At 59.0% G+C, this 19,924-nt stretch overlaps 6 non-coding genes across 6 annotated transcripts; all 6 read left to right on the forward strand.

Moving 5' to 3' along the window:
* Window positions 1–11,151: 11,151 nt before the first annotated feature.
* LOC130016703 (5S ribosomal RNA) lies at window positions 11,152–11,270 on the forward strand. Its single transcript, XR_008791254.1, has one exon. It is a non-coding gene; the product is annotated as a 5S ribosomal RNA (ribosomal RNA).
* A 1,583-nt stretch (window positions 11,271–12,853) lies between these two features.
* LOC130017395 (5S ribosomal RNA) lies at window positions 12,854–12,972 on the forward strand. Its single transcript, XR_008791397.1, has one exon. It is a non-coding gene; the product is annotated as a 5S ribosomal RNA (ribosomal RNA).
* Window positions 12,973–14,539: 1,567 nt separating this feature from the next.
* Window positions 14,540–14,658, forward strand: LOC130017474 (5S ribosomal RNA). Its single transcript, XR_008791414.1, has one exon. It is a non-coding gene; the product is annotated as a 5S ribosomal RNA (ribosomal RNA).
* Window positions 14,659–16,243: 1,585 nt separating this feature from the next.
* LOC130017551 (5S ribosomal RNA) lies at window positions 16,244–16,362 on the forward strand. Its single transcript, XR_008791428.1, has one exon. It is a non-coding gene; the product is annotated as a 5S ribosomal RNA (ribosomal RNA).
* A 1,582-nt stretch (window positions 16,363–17,944) lies between these two features.
* On the forward strand, window positions 17,945–18,063 carry LOC130017557 (5S ribosomal RNA). The gene has a single exon (XR_008791430.1). It is a non-coding gene; the product is annotated as a 5S ribosomal RNA (ribosomal RNA).
* Window positions 18,064–19,646: 1,583 nt separating this feature from the next.
* On the forward strand, window positions 19,647–19,765 carry LOC130016749 (5S ribosomal RNA). The gene has a single exon (XR_008791262.1). It is a non-coding gene; the product is annotated as a 5S ribosomal RNA (ribosomal RNA).
* The last annotated feature ends 159 nt before the right edge of the window (window positions 19,766–19,924 follow it).

Raw genomic sequence — 19,924 nt, forward strand, 5'->3', positions numbered from 1 at the left:
CATATCTGGGGTATGGGTCAAGCAAGGGAGGAGCTGAAGCTAAAAAATCACAATCACGATCACGACCATCCTGTTGTTCGTCGATTGCCTCAAGCAGGCCCCAGTAACGTCTCCTTCGTCCTAGCCCTGATATTTTAAAAAAAGTGCCATATTCAAGGCTCTTTCAGGGTTAGGAGAATGAGACCCATCATTGTTACTGGTATTTGGCATATTGGGTATGCCACGGGGAGTTTGCCAGACTCTGCCGTGTGGGCAGGTTACATTCGGTAGCCTTCCAGTTTGTCCAAAGTAGGAATAAGATAATAAGATGTCACAATAAAAGTGGAATCAAAGCGCTTCCAGGAGCTGGGTTTTATAGCTCTGAGTCTTGGCCATTGATGGGATTACATGGCACCAGGAGACCAGTTGGTGGGTGTGACCCCTGCCTACTGGAATTTGGAGGATTTGGGTGGAGGATGCTCAGCCCCGATCAGAGCAGGCTTGGAGAGCTCAGCCCGGGGACCCGCATGCCTTTGTTCCTCGGCCGGTACCTTCATGCGTGTGAAGAGTGGTCTCAGCATGGTGGTGGCTGATTCTGGAGGTCTTCGGCTGCCAGAGCCCTGGTCGGGGTGGGGAGGGAAACTCAACCTGCTCCCCTCCAAGGGACCTTGGCGAGGACAGCCAGGCACGGGGGCAGGAGCTAAAAAATAACCCTCAAAAAATTGATCACTTGATCACTTGACATCCCTTTACTCATCGATTTGCTGGAGTGGGTGCCAGTAACATCTCCATTCATCCCTGTCACGTGCTAGTGTAGCCCAGTGGTGTCTGCTCGTTCTAGGAACACAAAGAGCCTCAAGCCGATCGTTCAGGGTCTTGACAAAGAAGTCTGACCATCTTGTAGGTGGGCGGCCATGCGATCTTTTGACATCCTGTGGAATCCATTTGGTAATGGCGCTAGTCCAGCAGTCGTCTGCAAATCTCATTACATGTCCAGCCCACCTGATTTTCGATGCCTTGGCAATCAAGACAGCGTCCCTGATTCTTGACAGTCAACAGAGGTCAGAACTCCGGATTCTTTCTCTCATTTGAGTGAAGCGTGATATTCCAAGCATAGCTCTTTCGATTCCTCTTTGAGAGACCTGAATAGCATTCTCATTCTGTTTTTGTAGGGCCCAGGTCTCTGAGGCGTATGTTAATGCAGGAAGAACAGTGGAATCAAAGAGGTGTGCCCGGAGCCAGAGGTTCTTCATCCTCTTAGCTATTTCTTCAATGCTCCTGAAGGCATTCCAAGCCACTCTCTTCCTCCTGCACAATTCAGGTGCCAGGTCATTCGTCATGTTAATTTATCAACCTAGGTACACATAACTGTTGCATTCGGAGATGGTCGTTCCATTGAGAGAGAATGGAACATCAGGAACGAGACTGTTTCTCATAAACATTGTCTTTGTGAGATTCAGCTGTAGTTCGACCTTTTCACACTCATGGTCGAAGTCAGCCAGCATTTGTGCTGCTTGGCTAATGTTTGGTGTTATTAGAACAATGTCATCAGCAAAGTGGAAGTGATGCAGTTGCCGACCGTCTATCTTCACTCCCATTCCTTCCCATTCCAGTCAAGGCATGACGTTCTTGAGGGTGGCACTGAAGAGTTTCGGTGAAATGGTATTACCCTGTCGAACCCCTCTCTTGACATCAATGATCACTTCTTTGTAGAATGGTGAGATCCTGGTAGTGAATTCGTAATACAGCTCATGGAGGATCCTGATGTATTGAGTTTGAACGCCCTGTTTGGCTAGTGCTTCAATGACAACTTCCATCTCAACAGAATCAAAGGCCTTCTCTAAATCAATGAACGTTAGACACAGAGGCATCTTGAGCTCCCGAGAAATCTCAATTAGCTTGGTTATTGTGTGGATATCGTCGATCGTGTTGAATCCTTTGTGGAACCCGGTTTGCTCACATGGTTGACCTTCATCTAGTATTCTGCCAATCCTATTCAGGATGACTGAGTGAACAGCTTGTAGACGACAGACAACAGGCAGATCAGGCGATAGTTGCCAATGCTGTGGATGTCTCCCTTCTTGTACAGTAGTACAGTCCTGCTGGTTTACTATTGGGACAGAACCTTGCATTCAGACAGGTAGTGTGTGAAAAGCCGAGCCAGTGTATTGATGAGTACTGACAGCAGGTTCTTCAGGTGTTCGGGTCTGATCTTGTTTGGGTCGGGTGCTGTTGCTTCTTTACCGATGAAATAGTGTGTTGGATTTCAGAAGGAGAACATTGGGAAAGACATATCCATCCTGTGGAATTTGGTATGTGGGCAGGTGGACGTGGCTATCGAAGAGATCTGAGTAGAAGTCATAGATAGTCTTCTCCATTGCCCTTCTGGACAGATCCATCAGGATGTCGGAGGGCAGTCCTCTTGGTGTTGTAGTTGGTGAAGAACAGGTGGGCATTGCGAATGCTTTTCCTGGCTTCTGCCACATCTGCCAGCACTGCTGCTCTTCTCTCTTTGAGGTCTTCCTTTATCACTTCTCTGCACTGCTTTGCGAATTCAAACGTTCGCTTGCCGTTGCCTGAGACTTGTGCCAGGCCACGTTGGTGAATAAGCTCAAGAGTTTTCGAAGACAGGCGTCTTTTTGTGGCTATCTCTCTCTCTTGGCGTTCCTTACACAGTCATGGAGGTGCTGAACCAGTCGATCGTATTCCTCATCAATGTTGTCAATGATGGCATCTTCCCATGTTGCTGCAATAGGGCCAAAGAGCTCCCAGTTGGTGGTCGTTCTGGGAGTTCTCTTCTTAAACTTTGCAGCCCTTTTTCCCCACTCTGTGAAGTAGAATTTTGCACAAAGGAGACGCTGGTCCAATCCTGTTTGGAATTTTGGGGCAATAGTGACATCGGTCAGGCAAAACCATCGATTGAATATGATATGGTCAATTTTGTTGTGGTACTGTCCACTGGGAGACTCCTATGTCCAACGTTTAGATTTAGCCTTCTCGAACTGTGAGTTACCATGGATGGTCTTGGTCGACATGATGAACTCAGACAGTCTCCACTCTGTTTGTTCCATTCTAGGCCATGGGTCCCGATGTGGAGTTCATCTGCTGATCTTCTCAGTCCTATCTTGGCATTAAGATCACTGATGATGAATCTTGTAGAAGGTGTGGTCTTCTTTACAAAACTTCTCCAGCTCCACGTAGAACTTCTCAAGTTCTCCTTCATCATAATTGGATGTTGGTAGACAACGAAGATAGAAACTGCCGGCAGTGAGCCACATCTATTCAAGTGTAATCATCCGATTTGGGTTGTTAGACATTTGAATGAATCAATGCTCATGACCAAGTTCGTGTTGACAAGGACACCGACACCACTGACGCCTCTTTTGTCGCATGTTCCGAGGAACAGTTCTTCTCCAGTGTCGAAAACGGCGTGATGTGATTGATGCGTTCTTGTCTCGGTCAGACCAACGATGTCATATGTGATCTTTTGCACTTGTACCATCAGGTCCTCGATGGATGCATCTGATGCCAGTGTACGTGCATTGAATGTACAGATAGCCATTTTTGTCTTTCTTCGTTTTAGCAATTTATTTCGGCCTTGATTTTTTATCAGCCTCTCCTTCCTCATCCTTCTTAACACTGCCGTATTGATGGCTCTTTCAGGGTCAGGGGAATGAGACCCATTGTATTGACTGGTTTTGGCATATCGAATACATCATGGATAGCTTGCCAGGCTCTGCTGTATGGGCGGGATACTCTCCATAGCTCGGTAGGCTCTCCAAGAGGAATAGAGGCTTTTAGGGCGGCCTCTAATCACCCTTGCAGGTGATCCTATGATTCAAACCATATTTGAATCCTATCAAATACGGTGCAGAATCCTGGAAGATGGGTATGAAGTGTCTTATGATGTGTCACGCAGTCTGGAAAGCTTTCTGGACCATGGCGGAAGCTGGGTAGTGGAGGTACCTACCCTGCTTTGTCTGCTTCACAAACTGCCAGCGACCCAGGGATTACACATAGAAGACCCACCCTACCAGTACCAGATAAATACCTCACCGGCAGACCTCCACTACCTCCAAAAAATTAATAACTAAAAATAATTTTTGGACTCTGGCACAGATTTACCAAAGGCAAGGGAAGAGATAAAAGAGGTAATCTTGGAAGCTGGAACTATAGCACAGTGGGTAAGGTGTTTGCCTTGCTTGCAGCCAACCGGGGTTCAATTCCCAGCATTCCATATGGTCCCCTGAGCACCTCCAGGAGTAATTCCTGAGTGCAGAGCCAGAAGTAACCCCTGAGCATAACCAGGAGTGGCCCAAGATAAAAAAAAAAAGTATTTATTTTTATTTTTTATTAATAAATAAAAAATAAAGAGGTAATGCTAATTAAAAGAAAACTTTTTATGTAGCGCTAGTATTTTATTATTTTTGATGGCATTTAAAATATTATTTTCTTAATTTTATTTTTGGATTGCTCATAGCAAACTTATAGATATACTATTTGGTGGAGTGGGGATGGGTGAGGCCTGCCAGGAGTGATCTCTGAGCACAGTCAGAGTAAACCCTGAGCACTGCTGGGTGTGGCCCCAAAACCAAAAAAAGACTAAAAACAACCAATAGTGCAGGGAAGTGGGGGAAAGAAACCTTCATTCACTGTTGGTGGGAATGGCAACTGCTTCAGCCTCTATAACAAAGTATAGGTGTTAGATATCAACCTTAAGTGTTTTAGCTTCATCAGTGAATTGCCCCTTCTCCTCCTCCCAGAGAAGATTGCAGTGCTCTTGTGAGCACCCCTAATCCCTTGAGTTTATCTTAAATCTTTCCTTTGTATTTTACCTCTCATTGTCTTAATTCCCCAAGTCAGTCTTGATTACTTATAAGCCCAACTTTCTGGTAATTCTGTACTTTGTATTTGTAGTGATTTGTATTTGAAGTGTTGTGTATTTGTACCCTGCTTTTCTGTTTCCCTATAGCCTTTTTATATTTTACTATAGAGCAATGTTCTTTGGTTAAACAGAGAAAGACCGTTAATGCTATGTTTCTAATATTTGGGAGTTGATTGACTCTGAAATATATCTATTCCTGGGTATTGATCATAATTACTTGGCTCAGGCTTCAGTTGCTATAGTTCCTAACACCCCAAAAGGTAGGTCTTACCATGGGGCTGGGATGGACCTGGAGTTAGATGAAAAAGCTACTCTGGCATAGAAAGTATAAATGCATGGTCTTGATACAAGCAAGTTACAACTTAAAGAGGCAGGACCCCCATGGGGAAAGACAAGCTGAACTGTCTGAGGAGACTTAGTCTGGGATTTAAGGTGAAAGCCCTGCATGCTCTCAGAGCCCAGAGAAGTAAGTTTTGGGATTTTTGTCTCTTACTGTGTTTATCCAAACAACTCCAAGTATTGATAAAAAGTAAACTTAATTGTTCAACATATACAACTAAAATGAAACACAAAAGTAATGTACATGTCCCTGGGATACAGAGTGTCTCCTAGGGTTAATTTCCCCAAGAGAATTGCCTCTTCCAAATGTTTTATCTCTGTAAATGATCAGTCACACCTAGGTGCTATACCTCAGCATCACCCCCATGTTCTATAAGTATGCTAGCAGCTTTGCATTAAACAGTCAGTGGTCTGTTTCACCATCAGTCTGTGGTCCCCCGTCTCTTTGTCTCTGGAAAGAGGCATGGGGCAAGGACAAGAAATTACTCACTGAAAGTACAGAAACTGCAGTTATATGGGGACCTGAAAAACATTAAGAACTGAGGGAACAATTCACTGAGCAATTCACTGAGCATACTTCAGTGGGTAGGGTCTTTGCCTTGCTCAAGTATGAACCCAAACTCCAACCCTGGCACTGCATATGGTCCCCTGAGACCACAAGGAATAATTCCTAGTGTAGAGACAGTAATTCTGAGTGTAGAGTGTGGAGGTGTCAAGCGGCTCTAGAATTTAACTGGGCCGTGAGTTTACATGGCATTGGTTGTGGGACATGGGTGTGGATACCAGAGCTTCCTGAAGTACAGAGGGTGTGGGGGAGGCTGTCTGACCCCCTCCAAGAAGACCCCAGAGTTCTCAGCCTGAAAACTGGTGTAACCGGAATCTGGGGCAGTTTGATATCTGTAGAGCTTAGTTGTGAGAGTCTTTGGGCTATTCGCCTGGCACCAACCATGGGAGTATGACTGTGGCTGCCAGGGTTTGGGCAGGGTGGGGGATCAGCCTCTCTGTCCCAAAGGCACCCCAGAGTTTTTCAGCTGGGAGACCAGTGTACCATGAATTTTTGTGGTCTGTGGCTCCCTTCCAAAATTTAATTGTTAGTCTACAAAGCTTGGCTGGTGGATGAGTTTATATAGTGGTACTTGTAGCTCTTCATAATGTTTCTCCTTTGCATTTTGGAAGGACTGATTCAGAGCCACCTCATTCCACTACAAGGTCCTCTCCCATCTGCAACAGGGGACAAAGGGAAATCCATCTGCCTCACTGAGAGACTGAGGCACTGTGGGAAAGACCTGAGTACCAACAACAACCCAGACCAGCACCAGCAACTGGGAGACTTAGCCCATGGTCAAGTTCACCAACAGGTCCTCTGACAGGAAAAAAAATATCCACCAATCAGTCCTAGGCATTGGTACAAAGCTCCAAAAATGACCACCTCTCTCTTTCTCTCTCTCTCTCTCTCTCTCTCTCTCTCTCTCTCTCTCTCTCTCTTGCTCCCTCCACCCCCCCCCCATCTTTCCTTTTGGGCACTGTAGTTTGCAATATTGATACTGAAAGGTTATCCAGAATATCACTTATGCTACTTTTTTTTAATTAAATTTATTTATTTATTTTGAATACCCAACCCTCAGTGGAGTAACCATTTCCCACCACCACGGATCCCAGTAACCCTCCCACCCCCCATTCCATCCCCATCCCACCCTGCTTCTGTGGCAGGGCATTCCCTTTTGTTCTCTCTTTCCTATTGGGTATTGTGCTTTGTAAAAGAATTAAGCCTGATTTTCAGGGAGAAACGTTGGAGAATTTACTTTCCATTGACCACTTTATATTTAAGAAGATGTTGCGCAGCCGCATAAGCAGCCGCGCGGTTTGCAGTAAGAATTCTGGTTCCTGCGTAAACTAACTATGCTTGTAGAGGCTCATGGTCACCGGGGTTCCCTCTGGAGGAGGCGGGATGTGGCACCTACCCCATCTGGGACTTCCCGGTGATCTTGGCTCTCTTCGGGACCGGGAGCATTCTTGGGAGCTGTGGAGCCCCCCCCCCCCCAACTTTGCCTTTCTTCTCTGTGGCTGTGTGCTATGGTGCTGGGGGCGGGTTGTGGGCGTGACTTCCGGAGTCAGAGGTTACCTGGGTGCCGGGGTAGTCCCAGCAGTTTGCAGCAAGAGTCCTGGTTCCTGCCTAAGCAACCTATGCTTGTAGAGGCTCATGGTCACCGGGGTTCCCTCTGGAGGATGCAGGATGGGGCACCTACCCCACCTGGGACTTCCCAGTGATCTCGACTCTCTTCAGGACCTGGAGCATTCTGCGGGAGCTATGGAGGCCCCCTCCCCCCCCACCCACCGGGGCCTTTCTTCTCTGTGGCTGTGTGCTGTAAAGATCCCTTATGCTACTTTTAACCCTCAGCTCTTGTCCAGCATGACCATTCCCAGCCATTATTGTCACAGCCGGCTCCTTAGATAAAGGTTACCTTTGCCAGGGAGCCATGCCCTGTGCCTGGTCCGCAGGCCCCTAGCAGAGACCGTTTGTAACGTCAGTGTGGTCACTGACAGTCAAGGTACCTCCGGGACTCGTGCCCCCCATCCCCACCCCTGTATCTCCCATCCACACCCAGACCATCTCATCTGCCCAAGGACGACTGGCTGGGGACCCCCCAGTGTAACGGCGCCCGCTTCTTCCGCGTCACGCCCCCTGCCACGCGTCCCCGACCCATCAGCCGTGTGCTTGTGGGTGCCGGCGGGCCGCTCTTCCTTGTGTCTGCCTGCCCACTTCTCCTGCGTCCCGCACCCCGCGCCCGGACGCACCTGTGCTGCGCAGGTGGCAGCAGAGGCAGCAGCAGCAGCAGCAGCAGCAGCAGCAGCAGCAGCAGCAGCAGCAGCAGCAGCAGTAGCAGCAGCAGCAACAGCAGCATTGCCCGCCCACCTCCCCGCCCCGCTCAGAGCAGACCCGGGGTCCCGGTTCCCTCCCAACGCTGAGCCCCTCGCCCGGTAGCTGGAGCTCACATCCCCGGGCCGTTGTCTAGAGAGACGTGCCAGAGCTCAATTCTTTAGGCCGTTCATATCCTCTGAGGCACACGCAGCCTGCAGGTCCAGTCAGGCGCTCTGAGGGGTACAGTCCTCAGGTCCCTGAGGCACTGAGCCTTTCTATTTCAGGCGGCAGCAGCAAACCCGGAGCTAGAGCCAATCAGATCTCTGGTGTTTCTTTTTTTGTTTGTTTGTTTGTTTTTGGTTAGTTTTCTTTCTTTTTCTTTTCTTTTCTTTTCTTTTCTGTTTTGGTTACTTTTCTGTTTTTTTTTTTTTCTGTGTTTTTGTTTTTTGGTTACTTTTCTGTTCCCTGTATTTTGCTGAGGTTACTCCTGGCTCTGCACTCAAGTGCTTGGCATCCACATGGTATGCGGGAGATCAAATCCGGGTTGACTGTTTGCAAGGCAAATGTCCTCCCCGCTGGACTATCGCCCAGGTCTGTTCCATTTCAGAACACCTGAGGAGGTCGTGCGTGCCCCTGGATTCTTCAAGAGCTCAAAAGCAGCAGTGGATGTTCTCCAAAAGCATAGCCACCAACGGCTGGGTCAGGATGTTCTTAGAAAACAGCTACCAACGGCTGGAAGGTCTGACCCTGGACAAGGTGGGATCTGCAGTGAGGCCTTTGCCCTGCGGCTCACCAAGCCCCCTCCCCCTCCCCAGCACTGGGCAGGGAGCAGAAAGAGCTCTGCAGCTGTGTGCACAAACCAACCTCAAGCCAACCCCCGCCAAGAAACTTCAAACAGAAAACAGCCCTTCCTTTCCCAGCCCCTTACTCACCTGAAGAGAGTAAATATCTCCCACCAGCAGAACCTGAACTGGGATCAACTCTTACCACCTCCCCACCTCTTTTAGAACACAAGGGGCATAAACTCTTATGTAAATGTACACTTTATTTCTTCTAATTCACTGGTTTCTCACATCATTAAAAAAAGAGTTTATACAAAACGCTACTTCAGGAAATAAAAGAGGACATGAGAAAATGGAAAGATATCCCCTGTTCACAGATTGGGAAATTAACATTGTCAAAATGGCAATACTTCTCAAAGCATTGTACAAATTCAATGCGATCCCCATAATGATACCCATGACATTCTTCAAAGAAATAGAGCAAACACTCCTGAAATTCATATGGAACAATAAGCACCCATGAATAGCTAAAGCAATTCTTGGGAAAAAGAAAATGGAGGAATCAACCTCCCTAACTTCAAATTCTACTACAAAGCAATAATAATTAAAACAGCATGGTACTGGAACAGAGGCAGAGCTGCAGACCAATGGAACAGGGTTGAATATACTGACATTGCCCCCCAAACATATGATCATCTAATCTTCCATAAGGGAGCAAGAAATGTGAAGTGGAGCAAGGAAAGCCTCTTTAACAAATTGTGTTGGCAAAACCGGACAGCTACATGCAAAAAAAAATGGGCTCAGATCTCTGCCTACCACCACGTACAAAAGTAAGATCAAAATGGGTTGAAGAACTCAACATCAGACTGGAATCCATAGAGTGCACTGAAGACAAAGTTGGCAAAACCCTCCATGACATTGAGAGGCTAATGGTATCTTCAAAGATGTCACACCACTGGCCAAGCAAGTGAAAACAGAGATAGGCAAACGGGACTATCTTAAACTCAGAAGCTTCTGCACCTCAAAAGAAACAGTGACCAAAATACAAAGACAGTCCACAGAATGGGAAAGGATATTCGCCCAATACACATGCAACAAGGGGTTGATATCAAGGATATACAAAGTACTGGTTGAACTCCACAAGAAGAAAACATCCAAACCCAATAAAAAATGGGGAGACGAAATGAACAAAAACTTTCTCAAAGAAGAAATTAGAATGGCAAAAAGGCACATGAAAAAATGCTCTACATCATTAATCATCAGGGAGATGCAGACAAAAACCTCAATGAGGGGCTGGAGTGAAAACAGCAGGTGGGACATTTGCGTTGCACGTGGCTGACCCGGGTTCAATTCCCAACATCATATATGGTCCCCTGACACCGACAAGAGTAATTCCTGAGGGCATGAGCCAGGAGAAACCCCTGTGCATCACCGGGTGTGATCCAAAAAAGCAAAAGGCCAGAGAGGCAAAAATGTATAGTCGAAGTGACATCTGCACTTGTTTGTTCATTGCAGCACTCTTTACAATAGCCAGAAACTGGAAGAAACCTGAATGCCCAAGAACAGATGACTGGTAAAAGAAACTTTGGTACATCTACACAATGGAGTACTATGTAGCTGTTAGAAAAGATGAAGTCATGAAATTTACATACAAATGGTACAACATGGAAAGTATCATGCTAAGCGAAATGAGTCAGAAAGAGAGGGATAGACACAGAAAGATTGCATTCATCTGGGGGACATAAAGTAACAAAATAGGAGACTAACACCCAAGAATAGCCGAGATAAGTACCAGGAGGATTACTCCATAGCTTAGTGGCAAGTCAGGCATTCTAGAGGAAAGGGCAGCTCAGATAGAGAAGGGAACACCAAATAAAGGGTGTTTGGAGGATCCTCCCAGGAGGGAAGATGCATGTCGAAAGTGGACTATGGACTGAACATGTTTGCCACTCAATGCCTCTTTTGCAGACCACAACACCCAAAAGGAGAGAGAGAACACAGGGGATTGTCCTGCCACAGAGACAGGGGGGATGGGGGGATGGGGGTGGGAGGGATATTATCCATGGTGGTGGATAATGGGCACTGGTGGAGGGATGGGTATCTGATCATTATATAATTGAAACCAAAGCACAAAAAACTGTAAATATACAACTGAAAAAAAAAAAATAAAATAAAATGAAGGGAAAAAAAAAATAACCAAAAAAAAAAAAGGCCGTTGGCGGGCGCGCACAGACCTGTGCCTGCTGCAACCCGCCAGCAGGCCGCCCACCTACCGCCAAGGAGGGCCGCTGGGCCATACAACCTATGTCTACGGCCATACCACCCTGAACGCGCCCGATCTCGTCTGATCTCGGAAGCTAAGCAGGGTCGGGCCTGGTTAGTACTTGGATGGGAGACCGCCTGGGAATACCGGGTGCTGTAGGCCTTTTGCTTTTGCCGCCTTGTGGGCCGTTTGCTGGTTTCCTTCTCTCCCGCTTTTCCTTTGGCTTCCAACGGGGGAGGGCTGGGGGGCTGGGCCCTAGCCCCTGGCCTTGGTCCTGCCCTTAGCCTCCGGCCCCCAGCACCCAAGGGCCCTGCCCCCGCCCCCCCAGGCCTGGGCTGCCCGAGGCTTGCCTGAACTCCCCCCCTCCCCCCTCCCCCCCACAGCTCCTCACCAAGACCTTCCAGCCCCGTGGCCCCCTGTCTCCCGGAGGCCCCAACGCGTTCGTTCCCGCGGGGCAGGGCAGGGCAGGGCAGGGCCGCAGGCCGGGGAAGGGGGTGGCGGGGAGGGGGGCTTGGGGGGCTCCTGGGGCATCCAGGAGGACGAGGGCGGGACGCGGCCCGAGGGGACGTCCTCAGGGGTCTGGGGGGAGGGGGTCCGGGGGTGTGTGGCGGGGAGGGTGGAGAGAGCCAAGGAGCAGGGCTGAGGGGGTGGGGACGGAAAGGGGCTCGGCGGGGGACCCCGGGCGCCACACCCCCCTCCCCGCCGGCCCCAGAAGGCGCTCCCCAGGGCCCCCCCCCCCCCGCCCTTGCCCCGTAACCCCTCACCCCCGGAATCGAGGCTGGGCGAGCCGTCCCCTCTCCTTCAACACATGGCGGGAGACCCACAGCGGAGACCCTCCGGAGACCACGGGCGGGAGGGGGCCCGAAGGCGTACCCCGGCCCGCCCACACGCGGCCACGCACCCGTGCACCCACGCACCAACGTGGGGCACCGTCCAAGCCCGAGTGCAGAGATCACCCGTCGGGGAGCACTGGGGACAGGGGCACCCGGATCTCCTGGCCCACGCAACGGAATCCCCCGTCTTCCCATTCACGCGGGCACTTGGGGGGTGGGGGGCGGCGGCACCGGACCCGCCCCTGGGCAGCGCCCTGGGCAAGAGCCCGCGGGAGCACCTGGGCGGGCGCCCGCGGGGCCAAGTGCAGCACGACCCCCTCTGCCACGCGGGGGCAGGCGGACACACGCCAGGCCGACCGACAGACAGGGTCCGGGAGCGCTGGGCCAAGCTGCATGCACCTCGGGCCTCCCCGGCAGGCGTTGGCCGAGGCCCCCACGCCCAGCCGTCCCCCCGCGCAGACCTGCTCCCAGAACCGAGGCAACAAAGCAGCAGGGCGGTGGCCGTGCGCCCGCCGGGCCCCCGCGGAGGCGCCCCGACACCGTCCGTGGGGCGCTAGGGCGGCGCGTGTGCGTGTCCGTGTGTCCGCGTGTGTGCGGCTTTCCGACCCTCTGGCTCACACGCACGCACTAGCAGCCCCGGCGGCCGGTGGCGGGCGCGCACAGAGCCGTGCCTGCGGCCGCCCGCCCGCCGCCGGCCCGCCCGGGAGGCCTTGTGGGCGCTGGTCCCGCATCTGGGTGCCGACGGACTGTGTGGCAGCAGGGGCGGGCGTTGGTGCGGGAGGGCAGGCGTCGGGGCCAGAGGGGCAGCGGGGGGCAGGCGGGCGGATGCGGAGGCGCCGCAGGCTGGGAAGGGGCGGACTTGGGGCTGGGCGCCTGGGCCGCTTCTTGAGGGCGGCAGAGAGCCACGCCTCCGTCTACGGCCATACCACCCTGAACGCGCCCGATCTCGTCTGATCTCGGAAGCTAAGCAGGGTCGGGCCTGGTTAGTACTTGGATGGGAGACCGCCTGGGAATACCGGGTGCTGTAGGCCTTTTGCTTTTGCCGCCTTGTGGGCCGTTTGCTGGTTTCCTTCTCTCCCGCTTTTCCTTTGGCTTCCAACGGGGGAGGGCTGGGGGGCTGGGCCCTAGCCCCTGGCCTTGGTCCTGCCCTTAGCCTCCGGCCCCCAGCACCCAAGGGCCCTGCCCCCGCCCCCCCAGGCCTGGGCTGCCCGAGGCTTGCCTGAACTCCCCCCCTCCCCCCTCCCCCCCACAGCTCCTCACCAAGACCTTCCAGCCCCGTGGCCCCCTGTCTCCCGGAGGCCCCAACGCGTTCGTTCCCGCGGGGCAGGGCAGGGCAGGGCAGGGCCGCAGGCCGGGGAAGGGGGTGGCGGGGAGGGGGGCTTGGGGGGCTCCTGGGGCATCCAGGAGGACGAGGGCGGGACGCGGCCCGAGGGGACGTCCTCAGGGGTCTGGGGGGAGGGGGTCCGGGGGTGTGTGGCGGGGAGGGTGGAGAGAGCCAAGGAGCAGGGCTGAGGGGGTGGGGACGGGACCCCGGGCGCCACACCCCCCTCCCCGCCGGCCCCAGAAGGCGCTCCCCAGGGCCCCCCCCCCCCCCGCCCTTGCCCCGTAACCCCTCACCCCCGGAATCGAGGCTGGGCGAGCCGTCCCCTCTCCTTCAACACATGGCGGGAGACCCACAGCGGAGACCCTCCGGAGACCACGGGCGGGAGGGGGCCCGAAGGCGTACCCCGGCCCGCCCACACGCGGCCACGCACCCGTGCACCCACGCACCAACGTGGGGCACCGTCCAAGCCCGAGTGCAGAGATCACCCGTCGGGGAGCACTGGGGACAGGGGCACCCGGATCTCCTGGCCCACGCAACGGAATCCCCCGTCTTCCCATTCACGCGGGCACTTGGGGGGTGGGGGGCGGCGGCACCGGACCCGCCCCTGGGCAGCGCCCTGGGCAAGAGCCCGCGGGAGCACCTGGGCGGGCGCCCGCGGGGCCAAGTGCAGCACGACCCCCTCTGCCACGCGGGGGCAGGCGGACACACGCCAGGCCGACCGACAGACAGGGTCCGGGAGCGCTGGGCCAAGCTGCATGCACCTCGGGCCTCCCCGGCAGGCGTTGGCCGAGGCCCCCACGCCCAGCCGTCCCCCCGCGCAGACCTGCTCCCAGAACCGAGGCAACAAAGCAGCAGGGCGGTGGCCGTGCGCCCGCCGGGCCCCCGCGGAGGCGCCCCGACACCGTCCGTGGGGCGCTAGGGCGGCGCGTGTGCGTGTCCGTGTGTCCGCGTGTGTGCGGCTTTCCGACCCTCTGGCTCACACGCACGCACTAGCAGCCCCGGCGGCCGGTGGCGGGCGCGCACAGAGCCGTGCCTGCGGCCGCCCGCCCGCCGCCGGCCCGCCCGGGAGGCCTTGTGGGCGCTGGTCCCGCATCTGGGTGCCGACGGACTGTGTGGCAGCAGGGGCGGGCGTTGGTGCGGGAGGGCAGGCGTCGGGGCCAGAGGGGCAGCGGGGGGCAGGCGGGCGGATGCGGAGGCGCCGCAGGCTGGGAAGGGGCGGACTTGGGGCTGGGCGCCTGGGCCGCTTCTTGAGGGCGGCAGAGAGCCACGCCTCCGTCTACGGCCATACCACCCTGAACGCGCCCGATCTCGTCTGATCTCGGAAGCTAAGCAGGGTCGGGCCTGGTTAGTACTTGGATGGGAGACCGCCTGGGAATACCGGGTGCTGTAGGCCTTTTGCTTTTGCCGCCTTGTGGGCCGTTTGCTGGTTTCCTTCTCTCCCGCTTTTCCTTTGGCTTCCAACGGGGGAGGGCTGGGGGGCTGGGCCCTAGCCCCTGGCCTTGGTCCTGCCCTTAGCCTCCGGCCCCCAGCACCCAAGGGCCCTGCCCCCGCCCCCCCAGGCCTGGGCTGCCCGAGGCTTGCCTGAACTCCCCCCCTCCCCCCCCCTCCCCCCCACAGCTCCTCACCAAGACCTTCCAGCCCCGTGGCCCCCTGTCTCCCGGAGGCCCCAACGCGTTCGTTCCCGCGGGGCAGGGCAGGGCAGGGCAGGGCCGCAGGCCGGGGAAGGGGGTGGCGGGGAGGGGGGCTTGGGGGGCTCCTGGGGCATCCAGGAGGACGAGGGCGGGACGCGGCCCGAGGGGACGTCCTCAGGGGTCTGGGGGGAGGGGGTCCGGGGGTGTGTGGCGGGGAGGGTGGAGAGAGCCAAGGAGCAGGGCTGAGGGGGTGGGGACGGAAAGGGGCTCGGCGGGGGACCCCGGCGCCACACCCCCCTCCCCGCCGGCCCCAGAAGGCGCTCCCCAGGGCCCCCCCCCCCCGCCCTTGCCCCGTAACCCCTCACCCCCGGAATCGAGGCTGGGCGAGCCGTCCCCTCTCCTTCAACACATGGCGGGAGACCCACAGCGGAGACCCTCCGGAGACCACGGGCGGGAGGGGGCCCGAAGGCGTACCCCGGCCCGCCCACACGCGGCCACGCACCCGTGCACCCACGCACCAACGTGGGGCACCGTCCAAGCCCGAGTGCAGAGATCACCCGTCGGGGAGCACTGGGGACAGGGGCACCCGGATCTCCTGGCCCACGCAACGGAATCCCCCGTCTTCCCATTCACGCGGGCACTTGGGGGGTGGGGGGCGGCGGCACCGGACCCGCCCCTGGGCAGCGCCCTGGGCAAGAGCCCGCGGGAGCACCTGGGCGGGCGCCCGCGGGGCCAAGTGCAGCACGACCCCCTCTGCCACGCGGGGGCAGGCGGACACACGCCAGGCCGACCGACAGACAGGGTCCGGGAGCGCTGGGCCAAGCTGCATGCACCTCGGGCCTCCCCGGCAGGCGTTGGCCGAGGCCCCCACGCCCAGCCGTCCCCCCCGCGCAGACCTGCTCCCAGAACCGAGGCAACAAAGCAGCAGGGCGGTGGCCGTGCGCCCGCCGGGCCCCCGCGGAGGCGCCCCGACACCGTCCGTGGGGCGCTAGGGCGGCGCGTGTGCGTGTCCGTGTGTCCGCGTGTGTGCGGCTTTCCGACCCTCTGGCTCACACGCACGCACTAGCAGCCCCGGCGGCCGGTGGCGGGCGCGCACAGAGCCGTGCCTGCGGCCGCCCGCCCGCCGCCGGCCCGCCCGGGAGGCCTTGTGGGCGCTGGTCCCGCATCTGGGTGCCGACGGACTGTGTGGCAGCAGGGGCGGGCGTTGGTGCGGGAGGGCAGGCGTCGGGGCCAGAGGGGCAGCGGGGGGCAGGCGGGCGGATGCGGAGGCGCCGCAGGCTGGGAAGGGGCGGACTTGGGGCTGGGCGCCTGGGCCGCTTCTTGAGGGCGGCAGAGAGCCACGCCTCCGTCTACGGCCATACCACCCTGAACGCGCCCGATCTCGTCTGATCTCGGAAGCTAAGCAGGGTCGGGCCTGGTTAGTACTTGGATGGGAGACCGCCTGGGAATACCGGGTGCTGTAGGCCTTTTGCTTTTGCCGCCTTGTGGGCCGTTTGCTGGTTTCCTTCTCTCCCGCTTTTCCTTTGGCTTCCAACGGGGGAGGGCTGGGGGGCTGGGCCCTAGCCCCTGGCCTTGGTCCTGCCCTTAGCCTCCGGCCCCCAGCACCCAAGGGCCCTGCCCCCGCCCCCCCAGGCCTGGGCTGCCCGAGGCTTGCCTGAACTCCCCCCCTCCCCCCTCCCCCCCACAGCTCCTCACCAAGACCTTCCAGCCCCGTGGCCCCCTGTCTCCCGGAGGCCCCAACGCGTTCGTTCCCGCGGGGCAGGGCAGGGCAGGGCAGGGCCGCAGGCCGGGGAAGGGGGTGGCGGGGAGGGGGGCTTGGGGGGCTCCTGGGGCATCCAGGAGGACGAGGGCGGGACGCGGCCCGAGGGGACGTCCTCAGGGGTCTGGGGGGAGGGGGTCCGGGGGTGTGTGGCGGGGAGGGTGGAGAGAGCCAAGGAGCAGGGCTGAGGGGGTGGGGACGGAAAGGGGCTCGGCGGGGGACCCCGGGCGCCACACCCCCCTCCCCGCCGGCCCCAGAAGGCGCTCCCCAGGGCCCCCCCCCCCCGCCCTTGCCCCGTAACCCCTCACCCCCGGAATCGAGGCTGGGCGAGCCGTCCCCTCTCCTTCAACACATGGCGGGAGACCCACAGCGGAGACCCTCCGGAGACCACGGGCGGGAGGGGGCCCGAAGGCGTACCCCGGCCCGCCCACACGCGGCCACGCACCCGTGCACCCACGCACCAACGTGGGGCACCGTCCAAGCCCGAGTGCAGAGATCACCCGTCGGGGAGCACTGGGGACAGGGGCACCCGGATCTCCTGGCCCACGCAACGGAATCCCCCGTCTTCCCATTCACGCGGGCACTTGGGGGGTGGGGGGCGGCGGCACCGGACCCGCCCCTGGGCAGCGCCCTGGGCAAGAGCCCGCGGGAGCACCTGGGCGGGCGCCCGCGGGGCCAAGTGCAGCACGACCCCCTCTGCCACGCGGGGGCAGGCGGACACACGCCAGGCCGACCGACAGACAGGGTCCGGGAGCGCTGGGCCAAGCTGCATGCACCTCGGGCCTCCCCGGCAGGCGTTGGCCGAGGCCCCCACGCCCAGCCGTCCCCCCGCGCAGACCTGCTCCCAGAACCGAGGCAACAAAGCAGCAGGGCGGTGGCCGTGCGCCCGCCGGGCCCCCGCGGAGGCGCCCCGACACCGTCCGTGGGGCGCTAGGGCGGCGCGTGTGCGTGTCCGTGTGTCCGCGTGTGTGCGGCTTTCCGACCCTCTGGCTCACACGCACGCACTAGCAGCCCCGGCGGCCGGTGGCGGGCGCGCACAGAGCCGTGCCTGCGGCCGCCCGCCCGCCGCCGGCCCGCCCGGGAGGCCTTGTGGGCGCTGGTCCCGCATCTGGGTGCCGACGGACTGTGTGGCAGCAGGGGCGGGCGTTGGTGCGGGAGGGCAGGCGTCGGGGCCAGAGGGGCAGCGGGGGGCAGGCGGGCGGATGCGGAGGCGCCGCAGGCTGGGAAGGGGCGGACTTGGAGCTGGGCGCCTGGGCCGCTTCTTGAGGGCGGCAGAGAGCCACGCCTCCGTCTACGGCCATACCACCCTGAACGCGCCCGATCTCGTCTGATCTCGGAAGCTAAGCAGGGTCGGGCCTGGTTAGTACTTGGATGGGAGACCGCCTGGGAATACCGGGTGCTGTAGGCCTTTTGCTTTTGCCGCCTTGTGGGCCGTTTGCTGGTTTCCTTCTCTCCCGCTTTTCCTTTGGCTTCCAACGGGGGAGGGCTGGGGGGCTGGGCCCTAGCCCCTGGCCTTGGTCCTGCCCTTAGCCTCCGGCCCCCAGCACCCAAGGGCCCTGCCCCCGCCCCCCCAGGCCTGGGCTGCCCGAGGCTTGCCTGAACTCCCCCCCTCCCCCCTCCCCCCCACAGCTCCTCACCAAGACCTTCCAGCCCCGTGGCCCCCTGTCTCCCGGAGGCCCCAACGCGTTCGTTCCCGCGGGGCAGGGCAGGGCAGGGCAGGGCCGCAGGCCGGGGAAGGGGGTGGCGGGGAGGGGGGCTTGGGGGGCTCCTGGGGCATCCAGGAGGACGAGGGCGGGACGCGGCCCGAGGGGACGTCCTCAGGGGTCTGGGGGGAGGGGGTCCGGGGGTGTGTGGCGGGGAGGGTGGAGAGAGCCAAGGAGCAGGGCTGAGGGGGTGGGGACGGAAAGGGGCTCGGCGGGGGACCCCGGGCGCCACACCCCCCTCCCCGCCGGCCCCAGAAGGCGCTCCCCAGGGCCCCCCCCCCCCCGCCCTTGCCCCGTAACCCCTCACCCCCGGAATCGAGGCTGGGCGAGCCGTCCCCTCTCCTTCAACACATGGCGGGAGACCCACAGCGGAGACCCTCCGGAGACCACGGGCGGGAGGGGGCCCGAAGGCGTACCCCGGCCCGCCCACACGCGGCCACGCACCCGTGCACCCACGCACCAACGTGGGGCACCGTCCAAGCCCGAGTGCAGAGATCACCCGTCGGGGAGCACTGGGGACAGGGGCACCCGGATCTCCTGGCCCACGCAACGGAATCCCCCGTCTTCCCATTCACGCGGGCACTTGGGGGGTGGGGGGCGGCGGCACCGGACCCGCCCCTGGGCAGCGCCCTGGGCAAGAGCCCGCGGGAGCACCTGGGCGGGCGCCCGCGGGGCCAAGTGCAGCACGACCCCCTCTGCCACGCGGGGGCAGGCGGACACACGCCAGGCCGACCGACAGACAGGGTCCGGGAGCGCTGGGCCAAGCTGCATGCACCTCGGGCCTCCCCGGCAGGCGTTGGCCGAGGCCCCCACGCCCAGCCGTCCCCCCGCGCAGACCTGCTCCCAGAACCGAGGCAACAAAGCAGCAGGGCGGTGGCCGTGCGCCCGCCGGGCCCCCGCGGAGGCGCCCCGACACCGTCCGTGGGGCGCTAGGGCGGCGCGTGTGCGTGTCCGTGTGTCCGCGTGTGTGCGGCTTTCCGACCCTCTGGCTCACACGCACGCACTAGCAGCCCCGGCGGCCGGTGGCGGGCGCGCACAGAGCCGTGCCTGCGGCCGCCCGCCCGCCGCCGGCCCGCCCGGGAGGCCTTGTGGGCGCTGGTCCCGCATCTGGGTGCCGACGGACTGTGTGGCAGCAGGGGCGGGCGTTGGTGCGGGAGGGCAGGCGTCGGGGCCAGAGGGGCAGCGGGGGGCAGGCGGGCGGATGCGGAGGCGCCGCAGGCTGGGAAGGGGCGGACTTGGGGCTGGGCGCCTGGGCCGCTTCTTGAGGGCGGCAGAGAGCCACGCCTCCGTCTACGGCCATACCACCCTGAACGCGCCCGATCTCGTCTGATCTCGGAAGCTAAGCAGGGTCGGGCCTGGTTAGTACTTGGATGGGAGACCGCCTGGGAATACCGGGTGCTGTAGGCCTTTTGCTTTTGCCGCCTTGTGGGCCGTTTGCTGGTTTCCTTCTCTCCCGCTTTTCCTTTGGCTTCCAACGGGGGAGGGCTGGGGGGCTGGGCCCTAGCCCCTGGCCTTGGTCCTGCCCTTAGCCTCCGGCCCCCAGCACCCAAGGGCCCTGCCCCCGCC

This window comes from Sorex fumeus, unplaced genomic scaffold (assembly GCF_029834395.1).
Source record: "Sorex fumeus unplaced genomic scaffold, SorFum_2.1 ptg000007l, whole genome shotgun sequence".
NCBI classification, from domain to species: Eukaryota; Metazoa; Chordata; class Mammalia; order Eulipotyphla; family Soricidae; genus Sorex; species Sorex fumeus.